This window comes from Miscanthus floridulus, chromosome 5 (assembly GCF_019320115.1).
Source record: "Miscanthus floridulus cultivar M001 chromosome 5, ASM1932011v1, whole genome shotgun sequence".
In the NCBI taxonomy this organism is placed as follows: Eukaryota; Viridiplantae; Streptophyta; class Magnoliopsida; order Poales; family Poaceae; genus Miscanthus; species Miscanthus floridulus.
In genome coordinates this window covers 127,313,421-127,330,722 of record NC_089584.1, presented here as the reverse complement: position 1 = coordinate 127,330,722, position 17,302 = coordinate 127,313,421, and the positions used below count along the sequence as shown (strand labels likewise).

Here is a 17,302-nt window from a genome sequence, read left to right as displayed (position 1 = left end):
TGCAGTACTGTCCAGAGCCTGCTGCTTTGACTAAGGGCCTGTTTGGTTCCTTAGACCGAATTTTAGTCACTGTCTCATTGAATATTTAGACACATGCATAGAGTATTAAATATAGACTAAAAATAACTAATTACACAGGTTGCGACTAATTTATGAGACGAATTTTTTAAGCCTAATTAGTTCATGATTTGATAATGTGATGCTACAGTAAATATATGCTAATGATGGGTTAATTAGGATTAATAAATTCGTCTCATAAATTAGTCTCCATCTATGTAATTAGTTTTATAATTAACTTATGTTTAGTCCTCCTAATTAGTATCTGAATGTCTCACGGGACATGGGCTAAAATTTAATACGTGTATCAAACACACCTAAGACTTAACACGCCGCTTGCCGCAGCAGTCCATGCCCACTACGTCTGGCCCTGGCACGATCACACCACATTCAGTCATTCACACACACCACTACGTCTACACCTGACACACCGCGAGCTCCGGCACCCCATCCCCTCTCCTCCGTCCCTGGGCGGCGGCGGCCCTACAAGCTCGCCGGCGCCGGCATTGGCATTGGCATTGGCATTGCCCTCGCCACCCGCGCGACGCCGCGAGCGCTCGCTAGCTCCTGCAGAAAACGGAGGGGACTGAATGAAATAAACAACCGGCGGGAGTCGACGAGGTAGAGCAGACAGCAGAGTGAGCAGGGGCCGGAAGCAAAGTAGCGTAGCGTGGCGACGTAAAAAATGGTGGGCGAGGCGACTAGGCGAGGGTGGCGACCGCGAAGAGGAAGGCGAGGAGGGAGGGAGGGAGGGAGGGAGCGGCGTGTGCGCGCGCGGCAGCGTGACCCGGGCACGTGGAGCCGCTGTGAGAGAGGCGCGTTTATTATTGACCAGTGAGCACTGAGCAGGCAGCGGAAGTACTGTAGCATTCTCCCGTTCGTTCCTTCTCCCCGGCCTGGTTTAGTTCAAGAAGTTTTCCCAAAAAGTGTTACAGTAGTCATCACATTAAATCTTACGATACGTGCATGGAGCATTAAATATAGACGAAAAAAAAACTAATTGTACAGTTTGGTGGGAAATCGCGAGACAAACGTTTTGAGCCTAATTAGTCCATAATTAAATACTAATTACCAAATAAAAACGAAAGTACTACCGTAGTCAAATTCGTAAATTTCGCCCAACTAAACAAGACCGCAGCCTTCAGCTCATTCCGAGCACGAAACAAGTGCAACGCAGCAGTGCACGCTCACATCATTCATTAGTTAATATTATTTATCATCATATGGACTGTGGACTGCATAGTAGTACAATAATGGTAGTACGATCACAAGAGTCCAATCAATAGTAGTGTAATGCCAGAAGTAGATCACTAGCACTCCCGGGGTTAGTACTAAATTGAACATCGGAATATCGATAATAGCAGGTGAAACAAATGTTGCTCTACTTAAGGAAAGGGGAGAGGCGAAGAGGAAACCAGAAAAGAAATGATCGTTTCAGCAGGGGCACAAGATGCAAAATCATTGCATGGTTGCAGTTGCAGTACTGTCCAGAGCCTGCTTTAGTCCATGCACACTATGGTCTGTGGGTGTGAACTGTGGAGTGCCATGTTCATGTCTACTCCTGCTCCACACCCAGAAAAAGGCCGTGGGTCTTCCGCACCCATCTCATCGCACGGGTGCGTGTGCCGAGATACCGGCCATGTTAACGTCATCCAAAATATCCTGTTATACATGGTTAGACTTTAGGACGTCGAGAGCTGTAGCGCCGAGACGTGTTACCTTGACGCCATGAGTACTGGCATCGATCTCTAGAGTTAAAAGATGAGTTTAAATCTCTCAGAAAGATAAATGTAATTTTTTTTTAAAAAAAGTCAAATTGTAAAAAATTAAGCCGGCATCCCAGGCTAGGAAAGGAACAGCAGTAATCACGTGCGTTGCCGGTGCTGCTCTCGTGTTCTCGCACCCAAAAAAACACTAAAATGTGGATGAAAAATTTACCAAAAACATGGGTTGATTGACGATGAAATGATGTAAAAGTTAATGATTAAACAAAACTTTACGAAATGAGAAAGGAGAGCGAGGGAAAATTGGCATGTACTTAAATTGGAGCAGTTCAAGGAAGGCGGAGCTTTATAAATTATTATTATAAAACTTCTAGTAGGTCGTTCGCCCTCCTTTCTTTAATGCGAGACTACTAGGTCAGATAATCCACTGGTCCTGACAGGAATCAGTGCGCAGAATTGCATTTTTAACTTATTTTTAGTTGGAATAATATTTTTCTCTCCCAACCAATCAGCTAGAATAGTGTTTCGGTTTGTTTTTTCAGCTGACCAGTGGCGACGATTATTCCGTGCGGGCCAGTCGATCGACCCAATAAGGCCTCCTTTGGATTGGAGGGTAGAAAAAGGATATGAAAAGAAAAATTATAGGAATGAAGTGCACCACTTCTCCAATCCTATGGAATTAGAAACATAGGAATATGGACTTAGAAGCCCTTTGGCAACAACTCAGGAAAACCAAAGGAATTGTACAGCGTGCTGCTCTCAATTTGAATTAAACTGGCCCATTCTCAATTTGGCGGCTTGGCCCATTCATGACGCACAGCCGAAGGCCTCAGGAGATAGGGCAAGCAGACTAGCAGTAGCAGAGCAGTGACGGCGCACTCCCAGCCTCCAATCACGCTCGCACGGCGGCTCCGCCCCGCGCGCCCGCGCCGCTCGCCCGCTTGGCCGGCCGCCCTCCGGTCCTCCATAGCTGCACGCCGGCGACGCGCGCGATCCGCTGGGTCCATTCCTTCCTCCGCCGACCGCCCCGCCGTTGGCCCGCTGCCGCTCCGCCGACCGCCCCCGCTGTTGGCCCGCGCCGGGACCGCGAATCGATCGAAGTCCAGACGGCGGCCGTGCCCTGCGCGCCTGGGCCCGGTGGCCTCCTACTGCAGAGAGGGAAGTGATGCGCCTATATGCACACGCGCCTGTACAAACCACATCTTGTTCATCTCCAAGCACACAGTTCATCTCCAAACACAACGAGCTCACCTCCAAACTCTTCAAGAGCTCTGACCAGATACTTCATACGGTGAGTCATGAATCTCATAATTTTGTTTTTGTTCTGTACACGTCAATCTTGCTAGTGACATTTATTTGTTATTTCACATCTCGAATACCAGGTGGTAGCCATCTGTTTATAGTGAATCTGCAACATATTTGAGTACCCTAATTGGTTTTCCACTGTGTTAGTCATGGATCCAAACTATCGACGCCGATCACAAAATGAAGATGAATTCATGTTATTTGTTCTCCCTACCATAGAAGATTCATCAAAGCCATCATCTAGTCGAGCCAGCGGGAGACAAGCGAGGGCGTGAGGCGCGCGAGCTGTCCTTTTCGCGCCAGGAAAGTTTTCAAGAGCTTCGATCTCATTTTTGGTTTTCTGTAAAACGAGGCCACAGGAATGGAATCCTAAGGATTTATTCATTTGTTTCTCCAGTGAACCAAAGGGCTCCGTAGGAATAAAACCATAGGAATCTCAATCCTCCAAAATTCCTTTGCCATTCCTTCAAACAAAAGGGGGCCTAAATGTTAAATGGAATTGAACGTACTGTTTGTACCCCGATGGAGGAGTCACCAAGACACCAACCGGCCGGCCATCGTCGATGGAGAATTGTAGATGGAGGTGTCAAAGGCGTGCCCGCTCGAGAGCATCCGTCGTCGCGGCAGAAGTAAAACCTGGCGAACGAACGAACGGACGGCATCCAATCCAAGTCGCGGGCGGGACGCAACCCACCACGTACAAGCGAGTCGTGCCTAAAGATGGCAACGGGCCCCGATACCCGATACCCGACGGGTATTTGATCTATTAGGGGACGGGATGGGATCATATCTTTACCCGCGGGCATCTAAATGGACAAGAATCCATCCCCGACGGGTATAGCGGGTACGGGAACGTTCCCTGTTTACCCGTCCCCGTTACCCGTTGGGGAACCCGACTATTTGAGCTGTCGTGCGAGTATTAGGCTCAAAGAAGCTCAACATAGGTATTTTGGTCCAAATCTGAACAATCATATATATATAGTTTGTGTGTTCTAGGAACCCTAGTTCAATTTTTCCTCACCATCTCCGCCAGCAGCACAAGCACGCCTGCCTCACGAGCGCTCGTGCCCCTCGCTTTCCTCAGTTCGGTCCCTCTGCCACCTTTGCTCGTCCTTCTCGCAACCTCGCTCTTTCTCCTCAGCATCTCCGAGACTTCGACACTTATACCCGGGTGAAGAAGAAACGTCTCTGATTGTAAAGCTGCGACCCCAAATGTCCTTATTTATCGGGTATGCAGTACCCGTCGGGTATCTGTTACCCGACTGATGCCCGACGGGTACGGGGATGGACAAAAATCTATACCCGAGACAGTTAACGGGGACGGGAACGGAATGAATTCTCCATAGCGGGGAAGAAAACGTTCCGGCGATACACGACGGATACATCCCGTTGCCATCCTTAGTCGTGCCCCATTCATCCTGCGTAGTACGTGCAGGGCAGGCGGTCTGAAACGGACCCCGACCGGGCTGGAACCTGCTCTTCACGCCGCCTGTGCGCACAGCTGATGGCCATATACGAGCCCCTGCGTCCCCCATGCCTTACACACAACTGCCGCACGTTACCCGGTCGCTTCCGCGTGGTTTTGGGGGTAACCAGCTAGCTATCCAGCCGATGGCCAAGAGGGAAAGGGCGGCGTGGGAGTTGGAGGCGGGCACAGCGGACACGGCCCGCCGCCCGCCTGCTGGTGCTCCTCGCGCAGGCGCAGCAGCAGCACGCCCACCACCACGGGGTCGGGGTGACGCCGTTCCCCGCGGGGCGCGCCGCGCACGGGCGCGTGTTCGAGTGCAAGACGTGCAGCCGGCAGTTCCCCACGTTCCAGGCGCTCGGGGGTCACCGCGCCAGCCACAAGCGCCGAGGGTGATCCAGCGGCCAGTCGTCGTCGATCACGTGGGGCTCTGTCTCGGGCGCCAGCCGCTGCAGCTGCAGCTGCCGACGACGCCGCCGCCGCAGCAGCCGGCCAAACCGAGGGTGCACGAGTGCCCCGTCTGCGGGCTTGAGTTCGCCATCGGCCAGGCGCTCGGCAGCCACATGCGCCGGCACCGCGCCGAGGCCGAGGCCGACGCCGCCGAGGCGCCCAGCAAGAAGACGAATACACCAAAATAAACGCAAGAAGATGAATAAACTAATGAACATGAATTCGTGCAGTTTAAAGTGCAAATAGCATGTGTTCATACAAGTTAGGGTTGATTTGGATTAACCCGTTCTCCATGAAGATTGAAGGGGAACTGATCTAATTTTTCACCTAAATCACCCCAATTAATCAAAACTTAGCGTAGCCACTAAACCGAGAGCTTTTCGCCTTTTGGACCCTTAGCTCTCCACGATCTAGGATCTACATGCTATTTTTCTTTTCCAGATCCCTAGCTGAAACAAAGAAAACCTTAATTCCTTTATAAATTCAACTTCAAACTCCAATAAATATTAGGGGCTGTTTGAATCCTTTTGTTTGGAGGAATTGAAATCTACTTAATAAATTAGGTTATTTGGCTTGAAATTTGACATTCCACCACTTTTTAAAGTTCACATATAAAACTATCTCAAATTCATAGGATGGGAGATAAAAATTGATTCTATAGATTATCATTCTATATTTGTACTTTGTAAATCATAACACGCTCTTCAACCCACTTCTCTAGGGTAGAAATGCAACATATAAGTATCTCTCTCGTATAAACAACAATAATATACAAATATAATCAATATACAACCATATTAGCTTAATTAGTATGTGTCTAAATCATGATTATTAAAATGTATTCAATTCCAAGTATCAAACGGGGCCTTAACGATTTTTTCACTTTACTCTTGATTTATAATATCAGGATTTTCAATTTCCCGCAATTATTAAAAATGAACTTGAAATTTTACATCAACATGGAGAAAATGAGTAAATATGTTCCTCTTAGAAAGTTTCAGTTAGATTCGGTGCCAAAATCAAAGTTGTGTTGCAATCACTTGATGTGTTGCCCAGATGAAAATCCTCATTTATGTTTAATGAAGCAAAGAGCAAAAAACAAAAGCAAGAAAACCATCATGTATACTACAGCATTGGGAAAGGGACTGTTATAAATTGAAAAAAAATGTGCTAGCCATTCCATCAGTTGCTGCAATCATTCGACTACGAGCAATACGCAATGCACAACTATCGATCTTTTTTCTAATAAACAAGAACGAGTGAGGGTGCTTAACTACCAATTGCGATGTCATCTTCAACAATCATGTGGTGCGGTCAAAGGTTTTAGATTGTCAATGATCCAAACAATTGGCATACTCTAGTTAAAATAACCGGTCTTATAACATGTGCTGTCGAATTATTTTAAATATCACCTGTGGCATTCATATCAACCATTCGACAAAGATTGATCTGCCTCAAAAAGTGTTTCTGCAATATCACAACATTTTAAGATCTGTAGATCAATAAAAAACACTGATAAAGGAAAAGTAGGAAATACAGGGTTCTAGATGAGAAAAGTGTAAGAGAGAAAGAGAGGACTTAAACAGGCACAGAAACAAATTCAAGGTCCCTGATGCAAAACATCATATCGCTGGGTCGTCGAAAAAAAATAATGCATAAAAAACTTTTAGGATAAAAATATTAGAAACTTTTGGAGATGGCATTTATTATTCTTTCTAATTTTTTTTGGGAGTTGCAAAACTCCATGTTTTAGGGACAAAAATAATGGGTACTCTTAGAGATGCTCTTAGGCAAAAAAAACGACGCCAAAAAAATTTGATCCGAAATAAAAACATATATGGCAAAAAAAAAACACCGCACCAAATTTGATCCGAAAGAAAAACACAAATACGGCAAAAAAGTTATGGCAAAAAAACATTTTTGAAAAAGAAGCATATGCGGTAAAACAACATTTAAAAAATAAACTCTTACACATCGAAAATCATATACGGCAAAAAAATCGTTTTCGAAACAAACTCTTCCACGTTCAAAATCATATAAAGAACTGATTACATGCTAATGAAACAAATCAGGCACATATTCAAACAGAGGACGCACATATTCGTAGACAGGTAATCTTCGCTCACCCTGACGAAACATATCAATGAACTCTCTCTATGCAAAAATAAATCAATCTCCTAAAAAATCAAATAAAACAGTTCTAACAAGATATAAGAAGTTTAACTAAAGTAAATATATGCAAATAACAATTCACTCAAATTCGACTTAGATAGATGTGGTGAACTGAAAGGTCCTAATGGCTAGAGGGGGGTGAATAGCCTATTAAAATTTTAACAACAACACTTAGCACACCGGTTAGATAAATATGAGGTGAATCGAGTGTTGCGCTAGCCTACTAAAAATACAAGCCACCTACCATAATTCTAGTCACTATCCACGCAATGGCTATGTGACTACACTATGTTAGTATGCTCTCAAATGCTAACTAAAGAGTCACACTAACCAAACTAACAAGCTCTCACGACTAGCTACACTAAAGAGCTTGACAACTAATTTGCGGTAATATAAAGAGAGAGAGTAAGATAGTTATACCACCGAGTCAAGGAATGAACCAATCAATCACAAGAATATCGATGCGGGACCCATGGGGTTTCCCACGGAGAAGAGAGAAGAAGACCCAGTCCAACTAGAATTCCCTACATGTAATCCTACTAGGACTAGTTACACGTAATCCTACTAGGATCTCTACTTTGTAACCGACTAGGACTTCCGCCTCTCATGGACTATATAAAGGAGGGCAGGGGTCCCTAGATCGGCACCTACACATAACCGACAGAACTCACAACCACAACATACCTCGCAACACAATAAATAGCGTAGGGTGCAATATACTATCCACACCAGACTGGACGTAGGGCGTCGTGACTTTTCGGCGTGCCGAACCAGTATAAATCATTGCCTCTCTGCGTTTACCATCGAGTTCCTGCAAACGCCGATACCCCTCCGAATAAATCACCGTCCCGGGTACCCCGTGACGGGTCGCCGGTGGTAAAACATCGACAAAGAATGAATACAAATGAAAACCAATCACCTCAGAATCAAATGATGACACAATGATTTTTTACTGAGGTTTACTTGCTTGCCGGCAAGCTAGTCATCGTTGTGGTGATTCACTCACTTGGAGGTTCACGCGCTAATTGGTATCACACGTCAAACCATCAAAAGGGTGCCGCACAACCAACACAAGATGAGGATCACACAAGCCACGAGCAATTTACTAGAGTACCTTTTGGCTCTCCACCGGAAAAAGGTCAAGAACCCCTCACAATCACCACGATCGGAGCCGGAGACAATCACCAACCTTCGCTCGACGATCCTCGCTGCTCCAAGACATTTAGATGATGGCAACCACCAAGAGTAACAAGAGAATCCTACAGTGAAACACGAACACTATGTGCCTCTAGATGTAAACACTCAAGCAATGCACTTGAATTTACTCTCAATATCACAAAGATGATGAATCAATGATGGAGATGAGTGGAAGGGCTTTGGCTAAGCTCATAAGGTTGCTATGTCAATGCAAATGGCCAAGAGAATGAGCTAGAGCCAGCAATAGGGCTTAAATAGAGACCCCCAAGAAATAGAGCCGTTGACTCCTCAGTCCACTAAAAATCAAGGCGACCGGACGCGCCGGTCAGATCGACCAGACGCACCCTGTCAGCGTCCGGTCAACGGATGGCTGCCATGTCATCCTCTCTTCAAATGCTGAGCGCCCGATTTCAATGGTTAAGTGATGACCGGACGCAGCACAGTGCCAAGACCGAACGCACCTCTGCCGAGTCCGGTCGTTTCTAGAGAGGTTCTATTCACGACCGGACACGTCAGTTTGATCACAACCGGACGCATGATCCCAACGTCCGGTCACTTCCAGTAAGGTTCCAGAGGTGAAAATTCGTGATCGGACGCGTCCGGTCATCCTTGACCGGACTCACCCAGCGTCCGGTCAACACACAGACCAAACCCTCGAGCACCACATCATTAGCACCGGACACGCCAGAGTAGCGTCCGGTCGGTTTTATCAGCCAGCGTCCTGTGCAACTCAGAGAGAGTCCAGAGAGCTCTCTGAGCGACCGAACGCGTCCGGTCAGTCTCTGCTGACTGACCGACGCCAAGGTTTAGCCACTGGATGCGTCCGGTCCCACGAGGACAGCGTCCGGTGCACTCTATGAAACCTTGTCTTTTCTGTATAGGGCGTCGGTGAAGGTTTTGAATCCTTGCTCCTAAGTGCTAAACACAATGTGTATCATCTTTGTACATATGTGTTAGCATATTTTCACAAACATTTTCAAGGACGTTAGCACTCCACTAGATCTTAAATGCATATGCAATGAGTTAGAGCATCTAGTGGTACTTTGATAACTGTATTTCGATACGAGTTTTACCCCTCTTAATAGTACGGCTATCGAACCTAAATGTGATCACACTCGCTAAGTGTCTTGATCACCGAAACGAAATAGCTCCTATCACTTATACCTTTGTCTTGAGCCTTTTGTTTTTCTCTTTCTTCTTTTCAAGTCCAAGCACTTGATCATCACCATAGCATCACCATCATCATGTCATGATCTTCATTTGCTTCACCACTTGAAATGTGCTACCTATCTTATGATCACTTTGATAGACTAGGTTAGCACTTAGGGTTTCATCAATTCACCAAAACTAAACTAGAGGTTTCATGAACACAGGTGTTGCACTATAAAATGGAATTAATTGATTTCAAGTGATCATGTAAAGATCACTATTCATCCTTCACTCGACACGCGTTTGTGTTCTACCCGGTTCTGATACAAAGACCAAATCTATGTGTCCGCGTTCGATACGAAGTCTTTAAAGCTCACGCTACCCGATTCCAATACAAAGACAAAATCTACGTGTCCGTATCCAGTACAAAGTCCTCATAGCTCACACCTTCACGTCCAAATATTAAGGTTCACTTAAAAAAATTTGGACACCGTGCAACACACGGGTATTTATCTAGTGACTTATTATTTATGTAACAGGCTTTGGGAAGCGACTAAAGAAATATGATGCTAATGTTGAATACAATGTTGAGACAAGTGACAATGTAAAACAAGGTCTCATTGGAGGTAGAGTGTTTATTGTACTTCCCCCATAGTTTTGGCTCGACCTAGTCTCCAAAGTTATACTTTAACCTATATAATCCTCTTATACTATACAGTGTTTCTAGGAACAAAATCATAACCATAAGATAGTGCTTTGTAATACAAATCGAATACACTTTTATGTAACAAAGTTTACATCTTTGCAGGATAGTTGTTAGTTGAAATTACATGATTTGAATCTTAAATGCATGTGTGCCTTATAAAACCAAATGGTGGGAGTACCTCACATCAATTTAATGACCAAAGAGAGCTCGTATATAAGAGTTGGATTTTAAATCATGTCCTGAAATTTTAAATACAGCGGCATATGTGCCAAATATGTTATGATGCCAGGGCAATCCATCTGGTCTTTGCGGATGTCTTTCTCATTGATTATTCGATGTTCAGATGGTCTTGAACACCACACATGCACATACAGATACCAAGAAAGGACCATATAAACCTCTAGACAGTGTATGCTGCATTGCATGAGGTGAACTAGATTACCTGATTTATCTCTATACCTTTGAATTCTCACCATATTTGACTAGTACGGGATGAGATACTATCCTTGTCTACATGATTGGTTAATGCAATACACTGCTAAAAAATTATGAACAAGCCATTTGATTACTACATCTGAAAAATGGCTACGTGGTCTCTACACAAATGCCTGACTCTATTAATCATTTACAAAGGCGGGCATGGTCTAAAGCTCTGTGATAGATTTTTTTATTTGTGATCACGTAGAGGCTAAAATATTCAATATCTTTACATATGAATCCTGGGTCCAAAAGCTGGCCGGCGAGCGTGCCACGTCGCCTGCTTTTCCCGGCCGTTCGATCGGGCGCGCGGACGGCCCAGATCGGGCGAGCTGCGGTTATTTTGCAAAAAACCCCTTATATTTTTCGGAAATCAACCCGCGATCCGCTCCTCGCGAACCTTCTTCGGCATTGCGACGCCCGCTCCCTCGTGAACTCTGCCGCTCCCTACCCCTCCCAGCGCCGCCCTCTGTGTCGCGGCCTCGCAGCCACGCCGCCGTCTGCGCTGCTCCCCGACCCTGCTAGCGCCGCCGTCGCTCCGTCCGTCGCCGCTGCGCCGGCCATCCCCATCGCCGGCTCCCTCTCCTTCCCTACCTCCCGTCCCCTACAGGATTACTACACCGCGACCTCCGCCTCCATCGCGGATGCCGCTGGCTGCTGATGCCCGCGGCCCCTACCGCGGCCGGCTGCTTAGGACGCTCCCTCCTCTGCTCCCCGCACCGCTCCTCCCCCTCACGGTGCCTAGCCCCCGCTGCCGTCGCCGCTAATTCGCCGCTCCGTCCGATTCGCCGCTCGATGTGTTCATCCTCCTCCACGGCTCACCTATGTTTTGCCGCTCCTCTCACCCACCTCACGTACCTCCTCACTTTTCTGCCCATTCTAAACCCGCCGCTTAAGGATTAGGAGAGGTCGCCATCTACCTTGCAACACAGGCAAGAACCTGTCATTCGTTCCCTTTCCTCATGGCTCCAGATATTAATTTTTATTCTCTTTCAATTTCCTTCAGTTTCTTATTTCTAAAAGCTACGTATCCCAGATTCACGTTTGGCTGCTGTTTTGCCCCCTCCTACTGTAGAGCTTCCGATCTTCTGGAACGTCCATGAGACCATGACTGGTGGCTTCCTCAAACTTACAAACTATGTTAGTGTGAACTACTGCAGGTAAGCCATGTTTATTTCTCAGACAGACATTGAACCTTGACATTTTTTTTCCATTCTATAGGATTGTTTCCAGAGGCCTATTAAATGCCCTTGCAATCACTCCTTAGTATTTGCTAGTCAAAAGCATTGTACCTCCAACATTTTGTTTGCTTCCATTTCATGGGATTATTTCCACAGCTTGCCCCTGCGCATGACAGTTTACTGGGTGTAGAGCTACTGGACTTTGGTGATGGCTTTCCCACAGCCTTCGATTTCGTTCTACACATTCCGGCCGCCGAAGTCAACCATTGAAACTTGACTGTTTTTTCAGGCACATACTTGCTCGACCCCTGCACTTTCATATTTTTTGCCCTGTCAAATATTTGTCCATGCCGTGTCTTCTCATCTTTTTTTTGGTACAGTTTCCAGCACCTGAACCATTTGGTATTTCTACAGAAGTTGGCAAGTGTAGGGAAGACATGATTCTTAGTAATGATGGTCAGGTAACGTACTGTCAGTTTGCTGCTACATCTAATCATTTGGTTTCGTATCACACACATTGATAAAATAAATTTCTAATATATATACTTTGTTGTGTTTGAGTTGCATGGATAATTGCTTAAAGATCTCCTCTGCAAATTGGTGCATCGGCACACCAGTTACCATCCTTTCCTCATTAATATCTTATATGTTTTTTGCAGGGCCAAAAAAAATGGTTCGTATGTTTCTGTTGGGTATTTGGGTACGACAAAATGTTGTCCTTAACTAATCCGAGGTATCCTAAACTGCCTTATCTTAGCTATCAGAATTTAGCATTAATCATATTGGTGAGTTTTTTCTTATTTGCATGCCATGATGATTCGACCTTATGTACTTTATGGGTATATGCATGTATCTAAAAGAAAAAGGTCTTATCAACTACATAACGTATACATTCTTCTACATGACCATTGTGTGATTATATTATCAAGGTTCTCTAGTTGCTCCCTGCAAAATCATATCTTTGACATAATTAGTCTGCCATCCTGAATTCCTACAAATAATATAGTCATAGTTTCCATCTGTTTCATTGCTGAAACTCACCTTTTCAATGAGTCTACCTTCTATTGTCAATCAACTTGCTAAGATAAGTTGGCTGCCAATCTTTGTTTCACTGATTGATTGCTGATGGTGCTTCCTTTGGGTTAATAAGATGGTTGCGCCATGTCAATTTGATAAGTGCTTATAGCAGCAATTCTTGTGTTACCGCCTGCATGTTCTCCTAGATTGCTAAAAAATGGTTCCATAACTTAGTCCTATGTGTGCTCATTTCTACACCCCCGAAATACAAACGTAACTGACCATTGTGTGATTATATTATCAAGGTTTTCTGGTTGCTCCCTGCAAAATCATATCTTTGACATAATTAGTCTACCATCCTGAATTCCTACAAATAATATAGTCATAGTTTCCCTCTGTTAAATTGCTGAAAGTCTCCTTTTCAATGAGTCTACCTTCTATTATGAATCGACTTGGTAAGATAAGTTGGTTGCCAATCTTTGTTTCACTGATTGATTGCTGATGGTGCTTCCTTGGGGTTAATAAGATGGTTGCACCACGTCAGTTTGATAAGTTCTTATAGCAGCAATTCTTATGTTACCGCCTGCATGTTCTCCTAGATTGCTAAAAAATGGTTCCATATCTTAGTCCTATGTGTGCTCATTTTTACAGCCCCGAAATACAAACGTAACTTATGATTCCCCTTTCTGGCTCCTACTCAGCACCTCTGTTATGGTTCCCCTAGATTGTTATGGTTCCATTTCCATCGTATTTGCTTCGCATATAGTGCAGCCACCTCTGTTCAAGATGCTTCGGATGCTATCTTGCCTTATTATTATGATAGCCTGATTTTTGGTTAACGCTGTCATATTCGTCGACATGAACAGAACTGGTGACTCCTGGTGAGTCCAAATTAGATTACTACCAAGATCAGTTGCATCTCAAATATCAGCCAGTGACATTTCCTTCTCAAAATATCAGCCAGTGAGTACCATTTTATCTGTATGTACCATTTTGTACCTCATTTTCTGTATGTACCATTTTATTTGATATAAAGTAAAATACACCGGAGGTCCATTAACTTTCGGTGAAATGTCATCTAGGTCCATTAACTTTAAAAGTGCATGTTTGGGTCCATTAACTTTCGTTTTGTGTCATCTAGGTCCATCAACTTTGACTCATGCATTTTTGGTCCATGAACTTTTAAAATGGTTCATTGCAGGTCCACGCATGCATGCACGCACGTTGACTTTTTGCGTCGGTGGAGGCATGCCTGCACTCGCCGCCGTCGCTCGTCTGCCGGGCATGCATGTGTGTTTCGTGCTCGAATCATCATCATCAGGGCAGGTATGTGCATGCATGACGATGCTGGGCGGCGGCGGCTGGTTGCTTGGTCCCTCAGGGCCAGCCGTAGAGCTCGTACCTCTTGCGAAATCCAAGACGCTGAGGATACTGGAGGCGAAGAGGAGCGGGAAAGGAATGCTGTCGCTGCGACAGGTGACTGGCGGCTGGTTGGCTCAAGAGTCGGACGATCTGACCCTGGAAGACATCACCTTCACAAAAATGTCAGAGAGGACTCCTGGGTGCAGTGAGCTTTCGGACGCGAAATTCGCGTGCCTCTGCGTCACACGTCAAGAGCAACGCTATTGTGATCGCCTAGGTCAGTAGTGCACGCATGCATACCTTTTAGGTTATGTGGGGAGCGCGATATAGCTAGCTGTACAGTCTATTGATTCTGTGCCTGATGATGGCTGGTCTCTGCAGAACAATTGCATGCTGGGCATGGGCAGTGGCCAACCGAACCGGCGGGAGAGCCTGAGGATTGCTTTCAAGAAGGCAGGGGAGGATGCCATGGGAGCTGCTTTGGCCAGCGATGCCTTCTTCCCGTTTGGTAAGGGAAAAAGAAACCAAAAAGTGCTGGCTTAAAAATTGGAATTGAAGCATTTATCGAGTACTAGTTGATTTCGATCAATTTTTATCTTGTTCCTGAACCGTACGTAGAAGCAAGCAATCACATGGTTCTGGATGCAACAAAGAACACTAAAAACAGCGTTTGTTATTTACTCCTATTAGCTAATTAATGTGTTGTTGAACCGGAATGATGATGCAGCTTGGAACGATGCGGTGGAGGAGGCGTGCCAGAGCGGCATCGCTGATCGCGGAGCCCGGCGGCAGCATCCGGGACCAGGACGCCGTGGACTGCTGCAACAAGTACGGGGTGGCCCTCGTCTTCACCGGCGTCCGGCACTTCAGACACTGAAGGTCACTGAAGAAGCCGCCGCCGCGTCGTCGACACTACTTACTGCACAAACTCAGCAAGTCGGCAGTGGCACGCGTCCGGCACTACTGATGACTACTGAGTGATGATGCGCCGCTGTGTTTTACCCTGACCTAACGCGCATGCAGCCCGTGCGGGCAGCCACGTGCACATGCACGGCCGCCGGAGCTCGCCACGCGGTGCCGATGAAGGCGTGCGGGTAGATGGAGCAGTAGCGGGACCGCCACCCCTTGATGTGCATCCGGTACCCCGTCACCACGTCCTCCGTCACCGTGCCGTACACCCACCCGATGTCGCTGCCCCACCCGGTCTTCTTCTCGTACGCCGCCGTGCACACCGCCACGGCCTCGGTGATGGTCGCCTCGTCGGACACGATGGCGGCGGCCTCGTCTGCGTCCACGAACGGCGACGAGTGGGACGCTCTCGGGATGGTGTCCACGAACGCGTCCGACTTGCCGTACGACTTCTTCGGTAAGGGCAGGAAGCCGTGCTTGCCTTTCGCCACGGCGGCCTTGGTGGTGAGCTCCAGCCCACGTTGATCCTCGGCGGGTCGAAGCCGTAGAGCGTGATGCGGCGGAACATGCACCCGGTGCCGACGTAGATGGGGCCCTGCATGCCGTCCAGCGCCCGGAGCGTGCCGTCGAAGAAGATGCGGTTGTGGTTGGCGTACAGGTCCGTGGGGTCCACGCCCTCGAACCGCTGTGGGAACTGCACGAACGCCACCGTGTCGCTGTCGCGGCCGAGCATGAAGCAGATGCCCGTGCGCAGCGCCTGCGAGTTGTTGATGTAGTGGTCGCAGTCCAGGTTGAGGATGAAGGGCGAGTTGGAGATCATGGCGGAGCAGCGTTCAGCTCGTTCATGGCGCCGGCCTTCTTCTCGTGGTTGAACCCGGGCCGCTTCTCATGGGAGACGTACACCAGCATGGGCTTCTCACGACCTTCTTCTCAATGTGTAATTACAGTAGTAATTAGTTACTCCTCTCCTACAGTACTTGGGTGAAGGTGAAAGCGAAACTGGCGGCGAGTGCAGGCATGGCTCCACCGACGCAAAAAGTCAACGTGCGTGTATGCATGCGTGGACCTGCAGTGAACCATTTTAAAAGTTCATGGATCAAAAATGCATGAGTCAAAGTTGATGGACCTAGATGACACAAAACGAAAGTTAATGGACCCAAACATGCAGTTTCAAAGTTGATGGACCTAAATGACATTTCACCGAAAGTTAATGGACCTCCGGTGTATTTTACTCTTTGATATAATTACCCATGAACTCACTGCAATACATGTTCAAGTATTTATGTGCTTATTGTTTGCTAATTGACATTTATCTCATGCCTTACCCTCTTATCCTACAGTGCCTTTAATTTGCCTGATGTCTTACATACAATGTATCCCAGATTTGCTAAGCATGAGGAACAATTCAAGAAGTATTTTTAGTTTTGGAACAACCACATTGTATTTTATGATGAGAACATTGTACAATGTGACCAATTCTCGAAGGTGCCACTATTTACTTATTTAGGCATACTAACATGTGTAATGTATTCGACTGTTTTTATTAGTAAACTTATATGTGTCACATCTAACATTACTGTATGTTGGGCAAGTGGTATGCTACAAAAATCAAGCTGATAGCCCTCTTCATGCATTTTTGTTGTGCAGATTTTCAGTTTCAATGCATTTCGTGTGCTACAACCAAGGTCTCAATGTCATGAAAAACATAAAGCTCACTATCCTTGATGTATATAAAAGTGGCCTTCAGTAACAGATGTTTTCTGCTTTCCTATGATTCAAAACTGCTCCTTTGTTAGTACTATATTTTCCATGCTCCCTATGATTCAGAGCTTGCTAGCCCGCGCGGGGTTCCGGCTAGTGATGCACATTCCTGTCAATAGAATATGTTATTAACCTCTTCAGAGAAAAAAAATCAATCATACCTATCGACTAGACATCATGTTATATACTTAGGGTGTGCTTGGTTGAGTTGTGGCTGTGGGAAAAAGCTGTTGTGGGCTGTGAGCTGTGGGAAAGCTGTTGTGGGCTGTGAGCTGTAGAAAAGCTAAAAGCTGTTTGGTTAAACAAGTATAAAATATACCTTTTATCTTTATCTCTCTTGAAACAACTATGGAAAAGCTTTTTATTCCAC

General features: G+C 46.1%; 1 long non-coding RNA gene and 1 pseudogene across 2 annotated transcripts; both read left to right on the top strand.

Annotated features, from left to right (window-relative positions):
- The first annotated feature begins 4,694 nt into the window (after nt 1-4,694).
- LOC136455315 (zinc finger protein ZAT12-like) lies at nt 4,695-5,189 on the top strand (annotated as a pseudogene).
- Nucleotides 5,190-11,072: 5,883 nt separating this feature from the next.
- Nucleotides 11,073-16,742, top strand: LOC136450711 (uncharacterized). 2 transcript variants are annotated; one of them, XR_010758402.1, is made up of 9 exons: nt 11,073-11,634; nt 11,739-11,862; nt 12,040-12,172; nt 12,264-12,344; nt 12,543-12,616; nt 13,767-13,863; nt 14,102-14,539; nt 14,644-14,770; nt 14,990-16,742. It is a non-coding gene; the product is annotated as an uncharacterized lncRNA (long non-coding RNA). The 2 variants fall into 2 exon arrangements; XR_010758403.1 differs by having other exon boundaries at nt 11,075-11,634; nt 11,778-11,862.
- Nucleotides 16,743-17,302: the final 560 nt, after the last annotated feature.